This window comes from Molossus molossus, unplaced genomic scaffold (assembly GCF_014108415.1).
Source record: "Molossus molossus isolate mMolMol1 unplaced genomic scaffold, mMolMol1.p scaffold_m16_p_4, whole genome shotgun sequence".
Taxonomy (NCBI): Eukaryota; Metazoa; Chordata; class Mammalia; order Chiroptera; family Molossidae; genus Molossus; species Molossus molossus.
Window position 1 is genome coordinate 88,391,598 of NW_023425377.1, and position 17,016 is coordinate 88,408,613.

At 37.6% G+C, this 17,016-nt stretch overlaps 1 pseudogene; it reads right to left on the reverse strand.

The window, feature by feature from the left end:
* Window positions 1-1,818: 1,818 nt before the first annotated feature.
* LOC118643950 lies at window positions 1,819-7,605 on the reverse strand (annotated as a pseudogene).
* Window positions 7,606-17,016: the final 9,411 nt, after the last annotated feature.

Here is a 17,016-nt window from a genome sequence, read left to right on the forward strand (position 1 = left end):
AATTTGGATATCTACACACTGTTTTAGAAATCTACATTTCTACAAGAGTAAAAGGACCTCAAATGCTGTGTACTAGGCTTCATTCTACCTTGTTGTCTCAGGCTGGCTTGGATAATTTAATCGTCCCCTGAAGCCAAACCACTCACAGTTTTCCCAAAGTAGCCACTGGAACCAGAGAAATCCAAACAGAAGGGGGAGGCTAAATATATATTGCTTCCTTTTGTCTTATATCCTGCTACTTCTTTCTTCTTCGGAATTTATTTTCAGGCCCAGGCACTTGAATACATGCTGGTTTTCAAGATTAAATGTTCATATCCACTTCATACTGTTTTTAGAGAATGACTCTAAATGCATGAATATGTTTAAAAGAATTACTTGTATGCATGTATGTGGATCATTAGGACATAAAATATAATATATACATTGACCTGTCTGGCTAATTTACCTTGAGATTTCTCTTACCTTATAAACAAGACAGACTTCCTTCCTCTGAGTCTCCTTAACTTAAATATTTCAATGTGTTCTGAGGTTATCTTATTCCCACTACCTGTCATTGAATGCTGAGCTCAAACACTGCCTGTTTTAAGCTCTAACTACTTTAACTTATATTTGCAAGTAATTATTATAACTTTTAATTTGAAATGCATCTTTTCTTTAAGTACAAAAGTCATATTCCGGTGAATCAGTTTATGTAAACATATAAACAACCTGAGAGTAAAGGAAATCTAAACTAACCAAGCTTGTATTAGCTGTGATCTGAACATACCACACCTATATTTAAGACTGCAACATTCCTACTATAATCTAACAACTAAAAATACTACCTGTGTGCTCGAGGGTAAGTTATGACTGTCATAAGAACCATAATTTTAAACTTGATGTTTGTGGGCATAAATCTCAGGTCTGTTTCTACCTAAGCTATAACTTAAACAGAAAAAAAAATGTTTTGAGGCTTCTTTGCATATTATGATGATAGCATTTGTCCTGACGCTGAGCTATTAAAGACACCATCTAATTTTTTTCAGATATAGCTGCGTATGTAGATATCCCCTCATGTAGGACACCAACTAGAAGGAGCTGCCCTTCAGCATGAGCACTGTTCTATTGCAGTGTCAATACACAGAGAAAGACAGACTGAATGATCATTGATGCATGAGGACTTTCTAGGAGGAAGAAATGAAGAAAGAAAAGGAAAAACACCTTGGAGGTCTTTGTGCACTATTTGCATAAAAATAGTATTTATCTTGAGAACAGCTGTGAGCATACACAGTGTTGGTTTTTTGTTCTGATTTATTTAGAGAAGTTAGAGCATCTAACTATGGTCTTGCAAAAGGGGTTCAATCTCTCAAAACACCAGTGTCCTGACATGTGAAGTGAAGGTAATAATACTCATTTTTCAGAGTTTTCTTTTTGGAAGATTGAATGAGATAATATGGGTAAGATGCTTAGCACACCTCTGCATACCACATGTAGGTACTTTATAAAGAATGGTTAGTATTATTGAAGAAACTGAATCAAAACAAGAGAATAATGATCACAAGAGGAGATATAAACCAAGTTTGAACATATCCCATGTGCATGATACATTAGACAATGCACTAAAGAATAATTTCTAGGCAAAAATCATATTAAAATAATATATAAAATTGAGGAGGGAGAATGAATATTTATTCGAGCAATTACTTTGTGTTAAGCACTATCTAGGTATATTAGCTATCTACTGCTGTAGATACAAAACTTAGTGAATTAAAACAAACTTATTATCTCACAGTTTCTGTGGGCTAGAGATCTGGGCACAGCTCAGCTGTGTCCTCTGCTTCAGTGTCCTTTACAGGCTGTAATCAAGCTATAGGCTAGGTCTAGGGTCTCATCTGAAGGCTCTACTGGGGATAAGTTTACTTCTAAGCTCACATGGTTGTTGTCAGAATTCAATTTCTTGTGGGTTTCTGGACTGGGGATCTCAGTTCCCAGTGGTTTTTGGCTGGGATTGTTCTCAATTCTTTGTCCAATGGGCTTCTTCAGTGTGGCAGCTTGCTTTTCTTAACACATGCAAGCCAATGAAGCAATAGAGAAAGTCTGCTAGCAAGACAGAAGTCTCAGTTTTCTGTAACCTAATCATCGGAGTGACATCACCACCTTTGCTGCACTTAGTTGGTTAGAAGTAACTCACAGATCCCACCCACACTCAAGGAGAAGACATTGCACAAGGGCATGAATACCAGGAAGTGGGGATCATTGGAGACTGTCTTGGAGTCTGCTAGCCATAGTAGCTAACATGGAAATAATAGAAATTATAATTATAGCAAAACAAACATAGTACTGACTCTGTGCCATGCACTTCTCTACACATTTACATTTATTATTCACGAATCCTCCCAACAATCTTGTGAACTAGAAGTTTTTATTATTGTTTTCATAATGAGGACACTGAAGCACAGAGAGATTAAGGGATTTGCCTAAAGTTACACAGCCAGTGAGTGGTAGAGCTAGGGTTTGAATCTTGACATTCTAATACCAGTGTCCTTATTTTTAACCATTATTCTATACTGCATATACTCTATAACTTTATAACATAAAAATTACAATGATTAATTTATTGACAAATATGGTTGGTTTTAGTCTATTTCTTATTTTCTATATTTTTAAGGAGTTGTCTGATTATTAATAATATATATATATTTTTTTGTACAGATAGAATGGGAGGGAGAGAGAGGAAGGGAGAGAGAGAGAGAAACATCGACGTGAAGGGACACATCGAGTGGCTGCCACCCGCACGACCAACCAGGACCGGGGACAAACTGCAACCGAAGTACGCGCCCTTAGCGGGAACCGAACCCGGGTCTCTCTGGACCGCAGGCCGACGCTCTAACCTCTGAGCCAAACTGGCCAGGGCTGATTATTAATAATCTTACATGAAATTCAAATGTTCCGAGTTGGTGAGATAATGTTTGTACTACTTGGTCTGTGTTAGTTTCCTTCCCTTGTTTTGACACCTGAGATGGGCACAGCAGAATTAGGGTAACATTGCATTTTATTGTTGAAAGTATGTCCTCCTTTTATCCCCCTTAATCCCCTCCGTCCTGCTCCCACCCGCCTCCTGCCTTTCCCAGACTAGTGTTGATGTCGATTGGTTGTGCATAAATGTATATAAGTTCTTTGATTTATCTCTTCCCACCCTTCCCAACCCTCATCCCTTTGAGGTTTGTCAGTTTGTTCCCTACTTCCATGATTCTGGATCTCTTTTGGTTGACAGCTTATTCTGTTCATTGTGTCCCACAAATAAGTGAGATCACATGGCCCTTGTCTTTCTCTGACTGGCTTATTTCACTTAGCATAATACTCTCCAGGTCCCTCCATGTCATCTCAAAGGGGAAGAGATCTCTCTTTCATACAGCTGCATAGTACTCCATTGTGTATATGTACCACAGCTTTTTTATCCAGTCATCTACTGATGGGCACTTGGGTTGTTTTCACATCTTAGCTATTGTAAATAGTGCTGCTATGAACATAGGTGTGAATATATTCTTTCTGATTGGTGTTTCAGGCTTCTTAGGATATATTCCTGTGGTGGGATCACTGGGTCAAATTGTAGCTCCATTTGTAATTTTTTGAGGAAACACCATATTGTTTTCCATAGTGGCTGCATCAGTCTACATTCCCACCAACAATGTGCTAGAGTACCCTTTTCTCCACATCCTCGCCAATATTTGTTGTTTGAGGATTTGTTGATGGCTGCCATTCTGGCATGTGTGAGGCAATATCTCACAGTCATTTTAATTTGCATCTCTCTGATGATTAGATTTTGAGCATTTTTTCATATGTCTCCTGGCCATTTGTATGTCTTGTTTGGAGAAGTATCTTCAGGTCCTCTGCCCATTTTTAATTGGATTGTTTGTCTTCCTTTTGTTGAGTTGTATGAGTACTCTATGTATCTTGGATATTAACCCTTAAATGATTATCATTGGCAAATATGTTCTCCCAGAAAAAGGGTTACCTTGTCATTTTGATGCTGGTTTCTTTTGCCATGCATAAGCTTTTAAGTTTGATGCAGTCCCATTTATTATTTTTTCCTTTGTTTCTCTTGCCCTAGGTGATGTATCAGTGAAAATTCCACTATGTATGATGTCTGAGATTTTTGTGCCTATATTTTCTTCTAGGATTTTTATGGTTTCATAGGTTACATTTAAGTCTTTTATCCATTTTTTAGTTTATTCTTGTGTATGATGTAAGTTGGTGGTCTAATTTCATTTTTTTCCATATAGTTGTCCAATTTTTCCAGCATCATTTTTTGAAGAGACATCTTTTCTCCATTGTATGCTCTTGCCCCTCTGTCGAATATTAATTGTGTACTGTCTTGTGTAGATATCTGGGTTCTCTGTTCTGTTCCATTGATCTATATGTCTGTTCTTGTGCCAGTACCAGGCTGTTTTGATTATGATGGCTTTGTAATATAACTTGATATCTGGTATTGTGATCCCTCCCATTTTGTTCTTCTTTTTCAAAATTGCTGTGGCTATTCAGGGTCTTTTATGGTTCCATATAAACTTTTGAAGTTTGTGTTCTAGATCTGTGAAATATGTCATTGGTACTTTAATAAAGATTGTATTCAATCTATAGATTGCTTTGGGTAGTATAAACATTTTAATGATGTTGATTTTTTTTAATCCACGAACATGGTATATGTTTCCACTTTTCATATCTTCCTTTATTTCTTTTTTCAATGTCCTTAGTTTTCTGAGAATAGGTCTTTTACCTCATTGGTTAAGTTTATTCCTACGTATTTTATTTTACTTTTGTTGCAATGGTAAATAGAACTGTTGTTTTGTTTGTTTGTTTCCCTTTTTGAGTGTTCATTATTGGTGTATAAGAATGCCATCGATTTCTGGATGTTAATTTTGTATCCTGCTACTTTGCCATATTCAATGATCAGATCTAGTAGATTTTTGATGGAGTCTTTAGGGTTTTCAGTTGTTGAATGATTCAAGATTTAACTATGTTTCAATACTACTAGCTTCCTGAGAACTAAAATGCTCAGAAATATTTATAGGGAGTGAAATAATATTCCTAAGCTCCTCAGATGATGTTAGAATTTTTGCTTTCAGAGTGGCATCCAAATAATATTTCCATAAGTCATTGACTGTGGGTGAATGGTGTTCAGTGACAGAGTTAAGCAGCATTCACTTAAAGAGGGATTGTTTTGGTCCTTATTACAGCTTAGCTACAATCCTGAGTTACCACTTTATAAATTTGATGTATAAATTGACCTCTGCATACTACAAAGAGACCCCTTAGTTTTCTGCCAGGTCTGCTCACTTCTGTTATTTTGAGGCCAGTTTCATGCTTTTTGCTCTGCAACCTCTCCCTTACTGAATAAAATAGAATGGGCATATCTACATGACTCCAATAGAACATCTCTTCCTACTCAATCAAAAGTGTGGGTTCCTCTGAATTGTACTGTTTTTTTCCTGTAGGATACTAGATTACTAGAATAGACAGAGGCAACACTACTTTTTATTTCCAGGTAATTCAAATATCTACTCTAAATATTCATTAGTTTCAATAATTGAGAATTGAATATACATGACCAGATATTCTACACACGAATATACACATGTGAGGATATTATTGGTCATGAAGAAGAAAAACTAATTCATTGATTATTCTTTTTTTTTTTTTTTCTTTATTGACTTTTTAGAAATAGAGAAAGGGAGAGGGAGAGAGAGAGATAGAAACAGTGATAAGAGAGGACATCGATTGGCTTCCTCCTGCATGCCCTCCACTGGGGATTTGGCCCACAACCTGGGCATGTGCCCTGACTGGGAATTAAAGCAGTGACATCTTGATGCATGGGTTGACGCTCAACCACTGAGCCACACTGGCTGGGCTCATTAATTATTCTTTAATGTCTCTATCAATTCTAGATCATTCATGGCTATTAGTAAGTAAAACAGTATATATTATGTTTAAAATTAAATTCAGAAATCATTTTATATGGCATAGTAGATACCTTTTGGGATAATGTTATGGACTGAATTGTATCCCTCTAAAATGCATATGTTGAGGCCCTCACCCCATATTCAGAGATAGGATCTTTAAGGAAATTATCAAGATTAACTGAAGTCATAAGGGTGAGGCCCTAATCCAATATAACTAGTGTCCTTATAAGAAGAGGAAGAGGCAACAGAGATTTCTCTCCAAGGTGGCCGTCTGCAAGCCTCAAAAAGAGGTCTCACTTGAAACCACCCTGCTAGTACCTTGATCTCAGACTTCTAGCCTCTAACACTGTGAGAAAAAAATGTCTGTTTTTTAAGCCATCCAATCTGTGATATTCTGATATGGCAGCCCCAACAAACTAATACTTCTGTGGTGGGTTTCTTTTCTGTGGGCTTCTTCTCAGTTGTTGGTTTCTTGGTAGCTGCAGCCTTTTTCCCACCAATGACTCTTCTGCTTTTTAATGCCAACAGCCTTCTTTCCTTCCTTCCTTACCACAGTTTTCTTGACTGGAACCCCCTTCTCATCTAATTTGGCTTCTAGCGATGCTGTGGCTTTATCCACCTGGAGCTCGTGGTTCTCGGCCTGGCAAAGAATAGTGTACCGGCACGTGGTCTTTGCATACGGGATTAGCTTCAACATGGTTCTTAGGTTTTTCAGCTGATCCTTCTTCAGGACTTCGTGATGAATCTTTTTACATGGTGCTCGGAGGGCTCTTTGGATCTCTGGGCTTTTCAAGACTCTACTAAAGTCTATATTGAGCATCTTGTGCATAGGGAGGTTGTAGTTTCTCTTGAGGGAGGTAGCTTTACACCAAGTGCCATACAGATCATCTAACTTGTGGAAAGCCCTTTCAGTCCAAATGCAGAAACGGCCCTTGTGCCCACCTGGAACAAGTTTCAAAATGTTCAGTTTGCTTATATTAAGCAGAGTAATTCCAGGCATGTTCCTAAAGGCTTTGATGATACTGTTGTCCTCATTATAGATAATGCAGGGTCCCCTGTGCCAGATACGACATCGGTTTCTCATCGTGCCCCTGCCAGCTCTCATTCGCTGAGAGGCATAGACCTTTTTGATATCATTCTAGGCTTTAAGTTTCTTCAGAAGCAAAACAGCCTCTTTGGTTTTCTTGTAGCCTTCAACTTCATCTTCAACCACCAAAGGAAATTCAGGAACTTCCTCAGTATGATGACCTTTAGACATGACCAGTACATGTAAGGCCAAGGCAGCCAGGGCAGAGCAGATGGCATATTGTTTCTGTGTTGTGTTCACTCTATGGTGCCAATGGTGCCAGGTTTTGGTTGGTGCAAACATGCAGTTCCTACGACACATATTTCCAAAAGCACCCTGGCCAGAACAGTGAGTTCCACAACCTCGAACTCTGGGAATCTGAGCCACAGCTCTGCCAGTACCCCAAGACTCAGCACTGGTTTGATGACCTGCCAATTCACTAACAGCATAGGGCTGTCTGTTGTTTTTGTGCAAGTTGGTGTGAACAAAATTCACAATATTTGGTCAAATGGGAGCCTTGAACATAGCAGGCAAAGTGACACTTTGGCCAGATGATTCCCCCTTTTTTGAGTACATGAATATCAGCGAATGAGCACACACCATGGCGTGGAGAGAAGGCCACACTCTTCTCAACATGGTGGCTCCCACAGGAAAAGGCAACTCTAGTTAGTTTTGATGAGATGACTTAACAGACAGAGTATTTGAGGCTTGGGCTATGGTGACCTTATACATGCTGACCCAGAGAAAGTAGGTCTTTGGGGAGAAAGAAAAAAAATAAAACTGATGTGCAGAGAGAAGAAATAAGAATGAAAGAGAATGGTCTCAGAGAGAGAGAAAGTGTGACCTTGGCTATGAACTTAGTAGTTTTGCCTTTCAGTCTCTCTCGAGGTCCTGCTCGAGTTTCATACTTGGTTTTCATGAAATACCTCTGATTCCTTATAAAATTTCCTCTTTACATCAGTTATCTTTAGGCATCTTCTGTTTCTTGCAGCCTAAGGATTTCTTAATAAGTCATATGGGCACATGTATAATTAAGGCCTAAAGCATGAATTAAGTGGAAATCCCATAATAAACAGAAGGTCAATTCATGCATTTGCTAACTATTCCCCCTTGCTGTGAAAATAATAGGAATTTCACTCTTAACCTATGGAAGTTACAGATGTCTATTTAGTTCAGTTATTTTAATTTCTAGTTTAATATTCTGCTATTATAAGTTTTTCTGAGGAAGAGCCTGTTTGTGATCTATAACAAGGACAGGGAGAATATATTCCATTTTCTCAGTTTTTAAATTATTGAGTATGTACTTTGGAGAAGTTCTGGACTTAATCTTGGGCAAACAAATTTGAATTAGACCCTATTTATATCTTAAGTACATCATCATACCTGGTGGAGATAGACACAAGGCACCTAGGTATAGTTCATTACGTAATTCTACTGGGCATATTTAAGATGACTATGAACAGGGCTCCCTTGGGTGTCTAATACACACTGTTCACAACCAAATGTGGAGCCCTAAAACAGCTAAGCATAAGGCTATGCGATTACTGCTATAAGATATATGAAAAAATTATGTGGGGCATAATAATTCTGCCTGGGAGTGAAAGAAAATATGGAGGTCAGTGAAGTCGGTACTGAGGATGAGACATTTAACATCTGAATATAGCATAAACAGAGGACAAAAACATTTCTAGCATGGGAAAATAAGAATAAAGTCACAGGTGTCTCAAAAAATGCATGGAGGGAATAGTGGAGTAAGGATTTAAAAAAATCTGCTCATCCATAAAAGCAATACAAACATTGGTAAAGACTGTTAAATCAACGTTTTCAGAACTCTTGATATTAAGTAAAAGCTTATAACAACCCAAGAAAAATAGCAGAATCTCAAAATAAGCAGCAAGACTTGTGACACTTTAACTTGCCCTAATCCCACCTCCCTCTCCAAGGTCTGCTGTAACCTTGAAAACCAACAGCTTCATAACTATGGTAGCTGGGGAAAGCAGCAACATAGCAAACACTGGAGGGGGAAGAACAGCTTTGGAGCTCCTCAAAGGCTTCATTCCTAGAGAATTGTCACTACTTGATTTGACTCAGAGCTCTCTGTGTGACAATTCCTACCCACAGGCAAGTTTTGTTCACAGGATAAAAAAAGAGTCAGTAGACATATAAAGAAGATGTAGTACATATATATAATGCACTACTACTCAGCTATAAGTAGATAAAATACTGTCATTTGCAACAACATGGATGAATCTTGAGAATATCATGCTAAGCAGAATAAGCCAGATGGAAAAAGACAAGAACCGTATGATTTCACTCATATGTGGGATATAAAACAGAAAGCAACAAATGAACAAACAAATTAAAACCTCATAGAGTCCTGCCGGTGTGGCTTGTGGTTGAGCATCAACTCATGCACCAAGAGGCTGCCGGTTTGATTCCCGGTCAGGACACATGCCCAGGTTGTGGGTCCAGTCCCCAGTGGGGAGCATGCAGGAGGCAGCCAATCGATGTTGTCTCTCATTGATGTTTCTATCTCTCCCTCTCACTTCCTCACTCTCTAAAATCAACAAAGGAAAACAACAACAAAAAAACCCAGAACCTTATAGACACAGACAATACTATGGTGATTACCAGAGGGGAAAAGGCATGGGGCAGAGGTAGAAAAGGGTAAAGGGGTCAAATATATGGTGATGGAAGGAGACTTGACTTTAGGTGGCAAACACACAATGCAATATACAGATGATATATTATAGAATTGTACACGTAAAATTTATATAATATTATTAGCCAATGTCACATCAATACATTATATATATATATATATATATTTAAAGCCATCAATAGAAACTGCCCCTAGGAAGTCCAGATGTTGGTCTTACTAGACACATACTTTAAATCACCATTATAAATACAGAGTAGAACAAAAGAAGGTTTACAGTTGTGAATATGGGAGTTTATTCTTATATAATTATTAATTAATTATTGTATTATTTTTCATACAAACAACTATAAACCTACTTTTGACCCATCCTTATGCTAAAAAAATATTCATCCTTTAGGATATTGCCAACTATTACGAGAAACAAAATATGCCAAATAAATCGATGAAATGATGAGTTAAAATTTTTCTGTGTTGCTGGGTATTTCAGTACCTTTCCTGTGCTAATACACATTATGATTACCCAACAGTGGTATATTATAGGTATTTTCCAAACTCCTTTAACTACAGAAACAAAATATCAGAAAATGTAGCTTATAGGAACAGTATTTATTCTTTCCACATAGTTTAGGAAATATAGGTCTTGATTATAATCTCCTGTAATAGGGTAATTACTAAGGTAGGAACACTATCTTATCTAATTTGCATGTGGCTAGTACAATGTTCTGTGCATCCTACATGCTCTGTCATTGTTTACTGAAGGAATAATTATATGAAGAGAAGCTAGAGAGAAAAAAACAGAGGGATAGTATTGGCAACAAAGCAGAATAAAGATTCCTACCTACCAGCCTCTCTTCTCCATACCCAGTCTGGCTATCCCCACATACCTGTACCTATGTTATTTGACATATTCTTCTTCCCTCAGGATCCAACCTGATCTTATCCAAACCCAGGCCTCACAAAAGCACTTTGAATTTTATTATCACCTTGCACTATTGCCTATCTTCTGCTGGAACCTAAGCCAAGCCCAGATGAACTTGAAGGTGCTAATTAACTCTCAGCTGGGATCTGAAGTACTGACATCTCAATTCAGGTTTCCGGGACTCTGCTAATCCCAGCCCTGGAATATCACCTGCAAAATGAAAATTTTCCTCCACTTCTTTCCTCCTTGCGGTACATCAGGTGCGGCGGAATTATCATGCTTGGGCAACTCAAAGTGTGCCACAAAAAAACCTGTCCAGCCTAATTTGAATAGATATTTCAAAGAAAGTTTGCTGGATTAAACTGATATAGATAATATCTCTTCAAAACACTTGTATAGTTGACTATCGAACAATGTGGGAATTAGGGGAGTAAACTCCTCATGCAGTTGAAAATCCACATATAACTTTTGACTCCCCCAAAACTTTACTAATAGTCTATTATTGATCAAAACACTTACCAATAACATAGTTTATTAGCACACATTTTGTAGATTATATGCATTATATACTATATTCTTACAATAAAGTAAGCTAGAGAATATAAAATGTTATTAAGAAAATTATAAGGAAGAGAAAATACATTTACAGTATTTGTTGAAAAAATATGCGCATATATAGACCCGTGCAGTTCAAAACTATGTTGTTCAAGAGTCAACCATAGCCCTGGCTGAGTTGAGTAAGTGGTTAGAGAATTGGCCCAAAACCCAAATGGTTGCAGGTTCAATTCCTGGTCAAGGGCATGTACCTGCGCTGTAGGTTCAATCCCTGGCCAGGTTGGGGTCATGTGGGAGGCAATTAATCGATGTGTCTCTCTCCCATCAATGTTTCTCTCTCTTCTCCTCTCTCTCTCCCTTTGTCTAGAAATTAATGAAAAAATGTCCTTGGATGAGGATTAACAACAACAACAAAAAAAAGAGTCAACTGTACTTTCAAGTTGGTGACACCTCTGCTTTGCACCCCTCTTCCTTCCTTCACTCTCTTATGCAGCAGAGGGTTAAATTAAATAGCAGAACAAGAAACAGAATATTTTTAAAAACAGTATTTAATGTGGGTAGGATGAGACTCAGTAATGGAACACATCCCAGCTAGAGAAGGGAACCCACCCTAGTCTTAGACACAATGCTATATAATTCACCAAAGACTTCACCTAAGTATTCTTGCTGACGAGGGGAGAGTGCTGAGGTTTTGAAGAATTCAGTGAAAAGGGTAAGAAACTAATATTAAAAAGGCAAAATAAAGGCATTGAAAGTGTAATAGTTGTGATGCAAATTAATCTTATGTAAATGTAGAAATTCACTAGGAGTTCTTTATAGCTCTCTGATAAATGTGCCTTTAAGCAACAATAGTCAATTCTCCAGGAAACATCTTTATAGCGTATTTGGATGAAGACTTTTTGAATAAAGCAATCAAAAATGTTTGTTCTGATAATGAACAATAAGACTGAAACTTGAAGAAACTAGCAATTTAGAGGAAGCAGCTTGACCAAACATGAAGAAGGTAAAGAGAATCCCTACTGTTGCCTTTCACTGCAAGAGTATCTAGAACATTTTAAGAGCACTGTCAGGAGAGCTACACTTGACATTTAATTCAAGTTCTCCACAGGTGCCCCTATCTCTTGGGGTGTCTGGGAGAAACTTTAAAGGTCCAGATAGTTTTTGGAGTAAAGTCATTGTAGAAGAGTGAAAAGTGGCCACTGGACAATAGACAGGCAGACAGCCCCTTCTTTCTTCAGCCAGTGGATGTTTGTGGCTGTTATTTGCTCTTCTTAGAAACAGGACAAAACGGATAAACTTCAGGGGCAAAAAAGTACACTTCATTGTGAAATAAAGCATATGGAGCATCTCAAAACTCAGAGTTAGTGAAGGTGCCAAAAATATTGAGGCAACAATTCCAACAGTGAAGAGAGAGTAAGCAAACATTGGGTCGAAAGGGTGGGGATGAAATAAAATAAACCACATCTGGTGAAAGAAGACAGGAAGGCTAAAGAAAAACATACTGATTATAAATATAATATAGACAAATACATATTCAATTTTTATTTTTGCATATAAACATCATATTTGACTTCTGTTTATTGAACAGAAACTCAATAAGGGATGTATCACATCTGAAGGATGTGATGCTACCAATGTCCATGCTATTGGAGTTTAAGATTATAATCATGCATTACTGAACCCTATCTTCTTATATCCCACATAGAATTTTGAACTTTAAAACTTACATTTGATTATCATAGGCTTATTTTTTTTCTTTATTGATTTTAGAGAGAGAGGAAGGGAGAGGTAGAGAGAGATAGAAACATCGATGAGAGAAAACATCAATTGGCTGCCTCCTGCATGTCCCCCACTGGGGATTTGATCCACAACCTGGGCATGTGCCTTGACTGGGAATTGAACTGGTGACCTCTTGGTGCATGGGTTGATGCTCAACCACTGATCCACACTGGCTGGGCTCATAAGGTTATTAAATTTAAAACATTTACATTAATTTTCCCATCACTAAATGAAACAACACAATTTACACGTTGTTTCTGCCAAGTCCATGACTGTGAGGGGTCAAAGCTTTTACTGTTCTTGAAAGACAGCAAGTTAGCCTGCCCCAGTTCTATATACATATACTGACAGAAGGATACAAGACTCCTGGGTCAGAGAAAAAGACCATTTGTTACAGCAAAAACAGTGACCAGAGCAGCATTGTGTATTGGTTCCCACATCTCAGGTGCTGTGATGAGGATCAGGTGTTATGCAGTGAGAGTACATCACAGAAGAATCCCTGAACTAGGAAACTCTGAGCTAAATGGAATTGCTGGGACATCCTTTGTTCTCCCCTTGAGGAAGAGAGAGATTCATTATCCTGGAAAGTAAGCAAATGTCTCTGGGTGGGAAAGCAAAGGTCCCTGGGATGTCTCTAGCAAGGTATATCTCTAAATCTTGCCAATTGATTACACTCTGTGGCTTCCAGGCTATTTGTTATTCACACTTGTTCTTCACTCAGAAGTCTTAGGCCATGTAGAAAAGCAAGAAATCCATGGAGAATTGTCTCCAAACAGTTTGACCTTCTCAATAATTGGAATAAATTTAATTTTTTCCTGTTTTAAAAAAAAGCTGAAATTTTCTTAACTTCTCTTTATGTGTCTGACCACTTTTGAAAAATTCTTCACTTTACACTTATAGGCTTTCATATTTCTATCATACAGAAAAGTCTTTACCCTAAGACTGATTCTTTTTTGTGTTCTTCTTTGATTTCATTATTTACTGAGTATTAAACATTACATGGGTTTATATGATGTTATAGAACGTTCAACCAGTTTAAAAGTGTATAAACTATCCTTCAAAATCCTATTATCCAATGATAACTAGGTACGTAAATCCACCTATGGAGATATGCTATTTTACATTAACAAGGTCATTAACCTGCAATTTTGAAATCTTTTATTATGTTATTGACTTGTTTTTATGTTAATTAATATAGAATGATTAATGCTTTTAATGTCTGAATGTAACTTGCCATTGATACAACACAATGATAGTCAGAACCAACCATGGAAGAGAAAGTAGGCCCCAGAAGTCGCTTCTTCGGTTTAAAACTGTTTTCTAATTATAAGTTGACTGCCTCTTCTTTAAGGGGGATTTCAAACCAAAGCTCTTCTACGAAACATAGTTTTTTCCCCAGGCCCACACAGACTATTCTTCCTCTTTGTAGGGCTTAAGCATAAACTAACACTCAAGACCTACATTTCACCAGGACTTAGCCTTCATCTTTCATCTTCCCTCCTCGTGATGGAACAGCTCATGGCTTTAAAGTATTCTCGCATATAACATAGCCCCTTCCCTATCTTGCTTCTTTTTTCACTTAAGTCACTAGGCAGCTGTGCTTCATCTTATTCTTTTTTTTTTTTAAAGAACAGTTTTTTTGCTATTTTTAGAGAGAGAGGAAGGGAGAAGAAGAGGGAGAGAGAGAGAGATGTGAAAGTGCCACATCAATAGGCTGCCTCCTGCATGCCACTAGCAGGGATGAAGCCTGCAACCTGGGCATGTGCCCTTGACCAGGAATCATAAGGGCAACCTCCTGGTGCACTCCTGTGATGTCCAACCAACTGAGCCACACTGGCCAGGTGTACTTCATCTCTTAATATCAGAACATTGTGCCTTGTCCATCATCTTTCTATCATACACATCAGGTTTTGTAATATGATTTATGTAAGATTTGTGTTAACACTGTTAGTGGCCTCAAGTGCTAATTATCTTTCCTCTCTCTCACGTTTTATAATATACTTGTTTCCTGAAATTATTGACCTTTCTTGCATATGACAGTAAAATCCAAAAGTTTTCTCAGATAATCCTTGAAGTTTCAAAAAAGAAAGGCTTGAGAATATAAATACAGAAGTTCTTTCCCTGCTAAGCATCTTATTCATACTACTTGCTATAGATTGAATGTTCATGTTCCCCAAATTTCATGCATTGAAACTTAATCTCCAATGTGATAATATTTTGAAATGAGGTCTTTGGTAGGTAATTAGGTCATGAAAACAAAGCCCATGTGAATGGATTAGTACCCTTATAAAAAATGCCCAAGACAGCTCCCATGTGAGGTTACAGTGAGAAGACACCATTTATGAGCAAGCTGGTCCTCACCAGACACCAAATTTGCACACCTTGGTTATGAACTTCTCAGCATCCAAAACTATAAAAAATAAATTTCTGTTGTCTACTCAGTTTATGGTATATTGTTATGGCAGCCCAAATGGACTGAAACACCATTCATTTTTTAATTCTCATATAAATTCATTTGAATAAATAAGTGAATGTATATAAATAGGCATATAAGTTCATATATGCCTATTCATGTAAATGAATCACCTTCCTTCACAAGTTGGATTCCCAAGAAAGCAGACTCTGAGATGAATTTTAGTGGGCAGGATATTAATTAAGGAATGCTTTTAATATCAATCCATAAAAAGAGCAGGGAAGAAGCAGAATAGGGTAGATGGAGAAGTCGAGCTGGATGCTTATCTAACGATAGCCTCGTCTAAATCCATGGGCACTTTGGAACTAAGTGGACCTTCAGGATTGTCCTCAGTTGTGTCAAGGTGGTGGGCCTTTCTACCCTTGCATTGATCCATCACTGGTTATGGTCTGTTCTGGGAAGGGGTGTAACCTTGGGTAAGGCTTTCATCCCAGCTGAGGCAGTCCCTGAAGGAGCTGTCAACTGAAGGCCCACAGCACTCCCAGCCACTGAGGTTGCTTCACTGGTTGCAGAAGATCTGGGCAGTGCATCATGAGATCCACTGCAGCTCCCTCAGAATTAGTCCTTTCCAGCATAACACCCTCTAGGTCCACACATGCTGTCGAAAATGGTAAGATTTCATTCTCTTTTTTCTGGCTGAGTAATATTCTATTGTATATATGTATTGTAGCTTTTTCGTCCACTTGTCTATTGATGAGCACATGGATACAAATACCATGTGATTTCACTTATATGTGGAATCTAAAGAACAATATAAACAAATAAACAAAACAGAAACAGACTCATAGACACAGAGAACAGACTGAATGTTGCCAGAGGGGAGGAAGTTTGGGGTTCTGAGTGAAAAAGGTGAAGGGATTGAGAAGTACAGATTGGTAGTTACAAAATAGTCATGGTGATGTAAATTATAGTATAGGAAATATAATGAATAATATTGTAATAACTATGTGTGGTGCCAGTTGGTTACTGGAAATATCAGGAGGAACACTCTGTAAAGTATATGGTTGTCTAACTATTATGTTGTACACCTGAAACTAATACAAAATAATATTAAATGTAAACTATAATTGAAAAAAAAATTAGTCCTTTCTATATATTGTTCTGGAAATAATTCATGCAGTGCTACTTTTAAAGATTATTTTTTTTCTTTTCTTCTGGCTAAACTTCAGTCTATTTTTAGTCCCTACGCCTACTATTACCCTTTATTCTCTTCTTGCATATTTAAAATGTATGTAGAAAATGTCTTTAATCTTGCTTGATTTCTTCTTTTATCAGCCTTGACTCTGTTGACAAAATCATCTCTTGGATGTTGTCTTTTGATATTTTACTTTTGTTTTTTTTTCTAGTTTGTATTTGAAGACTATCCCAGCAGTTGGGAATATTCACTTTGCTCTTTAAAATCTTTGGCATTGTGCTTCCTACTGAGTCTTCTATATATTATATTTAATGGGTTCCCCTGTTTCCAGCACACTGAAAGGACAGAGCCTCACCCCCTCAACAGTATTACTCTTACATTTTCAATTTCTTCCAGTCCTGATAGGATTTTTCTTGTTTTTCATGGCCTAAACTCCCATTTCAGAAAGTTCAATAAATAGATGAAATAGAAGTCTCTATCTGAACATATTC